Source organism: Mustela lutreola, chromosome Y (assembly GCF_030435805.1).
Source record: "Mustela lutreola isolate mMusLut2 chromosome Y, mMusLut2.pri, whole genome shotgun sequence".
NCBI classification, from domain to species: Eukaryota; Metazoa; Chordata; class Mammalia; order Carnivora; family Mustelidae; genus Mustela; species Mustela lutreola.
The window spans coordinates 4283549-4292830 of record NC_081309.1 but is presented as its reverse complement, the minus strand read 5'-3'; positions in this window follow the sequence as shown (position 1 = coordinate 4292830).

Sequence of the window (9282 nt, the reverse complement as noted above, 5' to 3'; positions counted from 1 at the left end):
ATATCCCGAAATGTTCTCCTCATGATCTGTAGATCAGTCCTGCCATACCTATGACCCGAAACATAAGCCGAGTTAGTGTTTTCAGACAACTGTCCAAACAGCCCTGGCCACCACACCCTACAGGCTCAGGCCCCTGGAGCCAAACCTGACGACTGTGCTTGCCCTCTCCAAAGGAATTGTATGTGCCCACTCCAATGGCCACAACCCTACTATTAGGATAAACCTCCAAAGTCCCTGATGCCATCCCAATATTTGTGGATTCCCAGGACAAACAGGGGCAATCTGGGCCCATCTAAGCACCTACCGGCACTCAGACCCGTAGACTGATGTCCCCAGAGGTAAAAATGAACGAACAGGCCCCTAGGCACCTATCAGATCCATTGCTTTGTTTAATAGGCATCTCTCCTCAGAGGCCTGGATTTCAATAACAGCATATGGCTGTTTCTTGACTCACCCATCAGAACAAATCTCATCTTCACATGGGAAACATGCACGATGGAGCTGTGTGTAAGCCTCTCTTTAGGAGAACCCTTCAGGGCCCCACTGCCAACGCTTCATTCCAAGGTCTCCATAGACACAAAATCATATAAGGACACATCCACGGGAGAGTCCATTTCAACTCAGCCTCCTCGGTTGCTCCCCTTGATTCAGCAGATCTAACCTGTCTTGTTGCTTGGAGACAATTGGAATGGGAGGTGGGCTACCCAGACATCTATCCTTAGATCCCTGCTCGGAATCATTGTCCTGGAGCCAACCAACAGGTCTCAATTATCCTGCAGAAGAATCTTTGCGGTTGGGAGCTTCTCACAACTCCCATCGTGGGAAAACCCCCATGGCCTCGTGATCCACCCCCCTTTCAAGAAGGGGCCATCAGGGACAAAATGTCCAACCTGAGCAATCGTCTGATCCTCACCCTGACTTCAGATGCACGAGATCTCGATTCAGGTCTGTAGATTGTGCCTGCCTATCCTCACCCAGAAACTGAGGCCTAGCTTGGGTTCTCAGACTTCCGTCCTCAGACTACTGGCCCCCAAGCCCTCCAGTTTGGCAATCCAGAACTACAATGCAGCACTCTGCCTGCCCTCAAGAAGAAAAACATTGCCCTCTGGGGCTACCCAGAAACCCCAAATGAGGATCAACAGGGCACACCATTCGGCTGTACCCCAAATATTTAGGCTGACCTGGGCACTAATGCCCTTTCTGACACAACCTGATCCTGGACCTCCTGGCCCCACCCAGACAGCTGCCCGCACACTGAGCACATCGGACCCGCCATGGCCTTAGGTCGTCATCTCTTCTCAACCTCGGTTTTCAGGCTTCAGAACGTAGACCTTATCATCAATCACGGCCCGGGTTTGAAAATGATGCAGAAATCAGAACTCTTTGCCATGGCAAGAAACCTTGTGGTTGGCATGTTGTCCAAGATTCAGTGTAGTTGAAACCAGTGTGGCCCATGAGGCCCCGCCCATGCTTGCGGGCCACATTGGTCACAAACACACATTGTGACCCTCAGCCTGAGCCCAGTCCTCAGGTAAGGCCTCTCAGTGGCTGGATGGAGAGACAGCTTATTGGGCTTGCCATGACCCTAGGCCTCAATGTTTAAACATAGTTCGGGTTGTCCCTTCACTCTTCCCCAGGGCTCTGCTTTGGAATTCCTCTTTTGGTGGGACACCTGAGGTAACAAACCTGAAAGGAGTCCTCACCATCCCACAGATTGACGAAAAACAGTTGGGATCGGGCCAAGTCCACAGATAGCAAGATTCGTCCATGGCGTATGAGGCCTCCCCAACATTCCACGGCCATCGCTGATACAAAATCCAGAGACAAATGCATGAGCACGCGCCTCAGACTCGCTCATTCTTCAAATCCTGAAGAGTTCTTCAGATAACAACCTACACGGCACTCGAATGCACCCAAAATATATAGTCTAACATGGGAACTAATGCACTGTCTGACAACCTGAGCCCGGACCTCGTGTCCAACACGAGACAGCTGACCGCACACTGAGCACATCAGACCCGCCATGCCCTTAGGTCATCATCTCTTCACTACCTCAGTTTTCAGGCTTCAGAACCTAGACCTTATCTCCAATCACTGCCCAGGGGTGACTGTGATGCAGAAATCAGAACTCATCATTACCCATGGCAAGAAACCTTGTGGTTGGCATGTTGTCCAACGTTCAGTGTAGGAGAAACCAGCATTCACCCTGAGGCCCCGCCCATTCTTGAGTGCGACGAGGGCATAAACATGCTTTGTGACCCTCAGCGTGAGTCCTGTCCTCTAGTACGTCCTCTCAGTGGCTGGACCATTAGATGTCATAATGGTCTTCACATGTCCCTCGGCCCCAATATTTAACCAGATTTCTGGTTGTCAAGTCGCCCCTACCCAGGGCTCTACTCTGGAATCCCTCATTTGGTGGGACACCTGAGGTTGAAAAACAAAAGAAAAACAAATCAACAACAACAGAACAACGGACTTCTTCCATCCCACAGAATGACCCCAAGCTCTTTGGACTGGGTCAAACCCCCAGAGAGTAAGACTCGTCCAATTCCCATGAAGTCACCCGGAAAATTTCACGACCATGAGTGACACTGTAACAAGAGACAAAAACTTGAGCAAGAGTCTCACACTCGCGCTTTTTTCATGTCAGGAAGAGTTCTACTCATGGTCTGTAGATCAGTCCTGCCATACCTATGAACCGAAACATAAGCCGAGTTTGTGTTTTCAGACAACTGTCCAAACAGCCCTGGCCTACACACCCTACAGGCTCAGGCCCCTGGAGCCAAACCTGACGACTGTGCTTGCCCTCTCCAAGGGATTTGTATATGCCCATTCCAATGGCCACAACCCTACTAAGAGTATAAACCTCCAAAGTCCCTGAGGCCATCCCAATATTTCTGGCTTCCCAGGACAATCAGGGCAATCTGGGCCCATCTGAGAACCTACCGGCACTCAGACCCATAGACTGTTGTCCCCAATGGTAAAAAGGAACGAACAGGCCCCTAGGGACCAATCAGATCCATTGCTTTGTTTTCCAGGAATCTCTCCTCAGAGGCCTGGATTTCAAAAAGAGCATATGGCTGTTTCTTGACTCACCCATCAGAACAAATCTCATCTACACATGGGAAACATGCACAATGGAGCTGTGTGAAAGCCTCTCTTTAGGAGAACACTTCAGGGCCCCAGTGCCACCACTTCATTCCAAGGTCTCCATAGACACAAAATCATATTAGGATACATCCACGGGAGAGTCCATTTCAACTCAGCCTCCTCGGTTGCTCCCCCAGATCCTGCAGATCTAACCTGTCATGGTGCTTGGAGACAATTGGAATACGAGGTGGACTACCCAGCCATCCATCCTTAGAACCCTGCTCAGAATCGTTGTCCTGGAGCCAACCAACAGGTCTCAATATTCCTGCAGAAGAATCTTTGCAGTTGGGAGCTTCTCACAACTCCCATCGTGGGAAAACCCCCATGGCCTCGTGATCCATCCCCCCTTCAAGAAGGGGCCATCAGGGACAGAATGTCGAACCTGAGCGATCGTCTGATCCTCGCCCTGACTTCAGATGCATGAGATCTTGATTCAGGCTATAGATTGTGCCTGTCATATACTCACCCAGAATCCTAGGCCTAGCTTGGGATCTCAGACTTCCTTCCTCAGAATACTGGCCCACAAGCCCTCCAGTTTGGTAATCTAGAATTACAATGCAGCACTCTGCCTGCCCTCCAGAAGAAAAACATTACCCTCTGGGGCTACACAGAAACCCCAAATGAGGAGCAACGGGGCACGCCATTCGGCTCTACCCCAAATATATAGGCTGACCTGGGCACTAATGCCCTTTCTGACACAGCCTGATCCTGGACCTCCTGGCCCCACCCAGACAGCTGGCCGCACACTGAGCACATCGGACCCCTCATGGCCTTAGGTCGTCATCTCTTCTCAACCTCGGTTTTCAGGCTTCAGAACCTAGACCTTATCTCCAATCACGTCCCGGGCTTGTAAATGATGCAGAAATCAAAAGTCTCTTCCCATGGCAAGAAACCTTGTGGTTGGCATGTTGTCCAAGGTTCAGTGTAGTTGAAACCAGTGTGGCCCATGAGGCCCAGCCCATGCTTGCGGGCCACATTGGTCACAAACACACATTGAGACCCTCAGCATGAGCCCAGTCCACAGGTAAGTCCCCTCAGTGGCTTGATGGAGAGACAGCATATTGGGCTGCCATGCCCCTAGGCCCCAATTTTTAAACGTAGTTCGGGTTGTCCCTTCACTCTTCCCCAGGGCTGTGCTTTGGAATTCCTCTTTTTGGTGGGACACCTGAGGTACAAACCTAAAAGGAGTCCTCCCATCCCACAGATTGACGTAAAACATTTGGGATCGGGCAAAGTCCACAGAGAGCAAGATTCGTCCATGGCCCATGAGGCCTCCCCAACATTCCACGGCCATCGCTGATACAAAATCCAGACACAAAAGCCTAAGCACACGCCTCAGACTCGCTCATTCTTCATATCCTGAAGAGTTCTTCAGATAAGAACCTACACGGCACTCGAATGCACCCAAAATATATAGTCTAACCTGGGCACTAATGCACTGTCTGACAACCTGAGCCCGGACCACGTGACCAACACCCAGACAGCTGACCGCACACTGAGCACATCAGACCCGCCATGGCCTTTTGTCCTCATCTCTTCCCTACCTCAGTTTTCAGGCTTCAGAACCTAGACCTTATCTCCAATCACTGCCCAGGGGTGACTGTGATGCAGAAATCAGAACTCTTCCTTACCCATGGCAAGAAACCTTGTGTTTGGCATGTTGTCCAAAGCTCAGTGTAAGAGAAACCAGCATTCACCCTGAGGCCCCGCCCATTCTTGAGTGCGACGAGGGCATAAACACGCATTGTGACCCTCAGCGTGAGTCCTGTCCTCTAGTAAGTCCTCTCAGTGGCTGGACATTTAGATGTCATAATGGGCGTGATATGTCCCTAGGCCCCAATTTTTAACCGGAATTCTGGTTGTCCAGTCGCCCCTCCCCAGGGCTCTACTCTGGAATCCCTCATTTGGTGGGACAACTGAGGTTGAAAAACAAAACAAACAAAAAAAAATCAACAACAACAGAACAATGGACTTCTTCCATCCCACAGAATGACCCCAAACTCTTTGGACGGGGCCAACCCCTAGAGAGTAAGACTCGTCCATTTCCCATGAAGTCACCCAGAAATTTCACGACCATGAGTGACACGATATCCAGAGACAAAAACTTGAGCAAGATCATCACAATTGCCCTTTTTTCATATCCCGAAATGTTCTCCTCATGATCTGTAGATCAGTCCTGCCATACCTATGACCCGAAACATAAGCCGAGTTAGTGTTTTCAGACAACTGTCCAAACAGCCCTGGCCACCACACCCTACAGGCTCAGGCCCCTGGAGCCAAACCTGACGACTGTGCTTGCCCTCTCCAAAGGAATTGTATGTGCCCACTCCAATGGCCACAACCCTACTATTAGGATAAACCTCCAAAGTCCCTGATGCCATCCCAATATTTGTGGATTCCCAGGACAAACAGGGGCAATCTGGGCCCATCTAAGCACCTACCGGCACTCAGACCCGTAGACTGATGTCCCCAGAGGTAAAAATGAACGAACAGGCCCCTAGGCACCTATCAGATCCATTGCTTTGTTTAATAGGCATCTCTCCTCAGAGGCCTGGATTTCAATAACAGCATATGGCTGTTTCTTGACTCACCCATCAGAACAAATCTCATCTTCACATGGGAAACATGCACGATGGAGCTGTGTGTAAGCCTCTCTTTAGGAGAACCCTTCAGGGCCCCACTGCCAACGCTTCATTCCAAGGTCTCCATAGACACAAAATCATATAAGGACACATCCACGGGAGAGTCCATTTCAACTCAGCCTCCTCGGTTGCTCCCCTTGATTCAGCAGATCTAACCTGTCTTGTTGCTTGGAGACAATTGGAATGGGAGGTGGGCTACCCAGATATCTATCCTTAGATCCCGGCTCGGAATCATTGTCCTGGAGCCAACCAACAGGTCTCAATTATCCTGCAGAAGAATCTTTGCGGTTGGGAGCTTCTCACAACTCCCATCGTGGGAAAACCCCCATGGCCTCGTAATCCACCCCCCTTTCAAGAAGGGGCCATCAGGGACAAAATGTCCAACCTGAGCAATCGTCTGATCCTCACCCTGACTTCAGATGCACGAGATCTCGATTCAGGTCTGTAGATTGTGCCTGCCTATCCTCACCCAGAAACTGAGGCGTAGCTTGGGTTCTCAGACTTCTGTCCACAGACCACTGGCCCCCAAGCCCTCCAGTTTGGCAATCCAGAACTACAATGCAGCACTCTGCCTGCCCTCAAGAAGAAAAACATTGCCCTCTGGGGCTACCCAGAAACCCCAAATGAGGATCAACAGGGCACACCATTCGGCTGTACCCCAAATATTTAGGCTGACCTGGGCACTAATGCCCTTTCTGACACAACCTGATCCTGGACCTCCTGGCCCCACCCAGACAGCTGCCCGCACACTGAGCACATCGGACCCGCCATGGCCTTAGGTCGTCATCTCTTCTCAACCTCGGTTTTCAGGCTTCAGAACGTAGACCTTATCATCAATCACGGCCCGGGTTTGAAAATGATGCAGAAATCAGAACTCTTTGCCATGGCAAGAAACCTTGTGGTTGGCATGTTGTCCAAGGTTCAGTGTAGTTGAAACCAGTGTGGCCCATGAGGCCCAGCCCATGCTTGCGGGCCACATTGGTCACAAACACACATTGTGACCCTCAGCCTGAGCCCAGTCCTCAGGTAAGGCCTCTCAGTGGATGGATGGAGAGACAGCTTATTGGGCTTGCCATGACCCTAGGCCTCAATGTTTAAACATAGTTCGGGTTGTCCCTTCACCCTTCCCCAGGGCTCTGCTTTGGAATTCCTCTTTTGGTGGGACACCTGAGGTAACAAACCTGAAAGGAGTCCTCACCATCCCACAGATTGACGAAAAACAATTGGGATCGGGCCATGTCCACAGATAGCAAGATTCGTCCATGGCGTATGAGGCCTCCCCAACATTCCACGGCCATCGCTGATACAAAATCCAGAGACAAATGCATGAGCACGCGCCTCAGACTCGCTCATTCTTCAAATCCTGAAGAGTTCTTCAGATAACAACCTACACGGCACTCGAATGCACCCAAAATATATAGTCTAACATGGGAACTAATGCACTGTCTGACAACCTGAGCCCGGACCTCGTGTCCAACACGAGACAGCTGACCGCACACTGAGCACATCAGACCCGCCATGCCCTTAGGTCATCATCTCTTCACTACCTCAGTTTTCAGGCTTCAGAACCTAGACCTTATCTCCAATCACTGCCCAGGGGTGACTGTGATGCAGAAATCAGAACTCATCCTTACCCATGGCAAGAAACCTTGTGGTTGGCATGTTGTCCAACGTTCAGTGTAGGAGAAACCAGCATTCACCCTGAGGCCCCGCCCATTCTTGAGTGCGACTAGGGCATAAACATGCTTTGTGACCCTCAGCGTGAGTCCTGTCCTCTAGTACGTCCTCTCAGTGGCTGGACCATTAGATGTCATAATGGTCTTCACATGTCCCTCGGCCCCAATATTTAACCAGATTTCTGGTTGTCAAGTCGCCCCTACCCAGGGCTCTACTCTGGAATCCCTCATTTGGTGGGACACCTGAGGTTGAAAAACAAAAGAAAAACAAATCAACAACAACAGAACAACGGACTTCTTCCATCCCACAGAATGACCCCAAGCTCTTTGGACTGGGTCAAACCCCCAGAGAGTAAGACTCGTCCAATTCCCATGAAGTCACCCGGAAAATTTCACGACCATGAGTGACACTGTAACAAGAGACAAAAACTTGAGCAAGAGTCTCACACTCGCGCTTTTTTCATGTCAGGAAGAGTTCTACTCATGGTCTGTAGATCAGTCCTGCCATACCTATGAACCGAAACATAAGCCGAGTTTGTGTTTTCAGACAACTGTCCAAACAGCCCTGGCGTACACACCCTACAGGCTCAGGCCCCTGGAGCCAAACCTGACGACTGTGCTTGCCCTCTCCAAGGGATTTGTATATGCCCATTCCAATGGCCACAACCCTACTAAGAGTATAAACCTCCAAAGTCCCTGAGGCCATCCCAATATTTCTGGCTTCCCAGGACAATCAGGGGCAATCTGGGCCCATCTGAGAACGTACCGGCACTCAGACCCATAGACTGTTTTCCCCAATGGTAAAAAGGAACGAACAGGCCCCTAGGGACCAATCAGATCCATTGCTTTGTTTCCAGGAATCTCTCCTCAGAGGCCTGGATTTCAAAAAGAGCATATGGCTGTTTCTTGACTCACCCATCAGAACAAATCTCATCTACACATGGGAAACATGCACAATGGAGCTGTGTGAAAGCCTCTCTTTAGGAGAACACTTCAGGGCCCCAGTGCCACCGCTTCATTCCAAGGTCTCCATAGACACAAAATCATATTAGGATACATCCACGGGAGAGTCCATTTCAACTCAGCCTCCTCGGTTGCTCCCCCAGATCCTGCAGATCTAACCTGTCATGGTGCTTGGAGACAATTGGAATACGAGGTGGACTACCCAGCCATCCATCCTTAGAACCCTGCTCTGAATCGTTGTCCTGGAGCCAACCAACAGGTCTCAATATTCCTGCAGAAGAATCTTTGCAGTTGGGAGCTTCTCACAACTCCCATCGTGGGAAAACCCCCATGGCCTCGTGATCCATCCCCCCTTCAAGAAGGGGCCATCAGGGACAGAATGTCGAACCTGAGCTATCGTCTGATCCTCGCCCTGACTTCAGATGCATGAGATCTTGATTCAGGCTATAGATTGTGCCTGTCATATACTCACCCAGAATCCTAGGCCTAGCTTGGGATCTCAGACTTCCTTCCTCAGAATACTGGCCCACAAGCCCTCCAGTTTGGTAATCTAGAATTACAATGCAGCACTCTGCCTGCCCCTCCAGAAGAAAAACATTACCCTCTGGGGCTACACAGAAACCCCAAATGAGGAGCAACGGGGCACGCCATTCGGCTCTACCCCAAATATATAGGCTGACCTGGGCACTAATGCCCTTTCTGACACAGCCTGATCCTGGACCTCCTGGCCCCACCCAGAAAGCTGGCCGCACACTGAGCACATCGGACCCCTCATGGCCTTAGGTCGTCATCTCTTCTCAACCTCGGTTTTCAGGCTTCAGAACCTAGACCTTATCTCCAATCACGTCCCG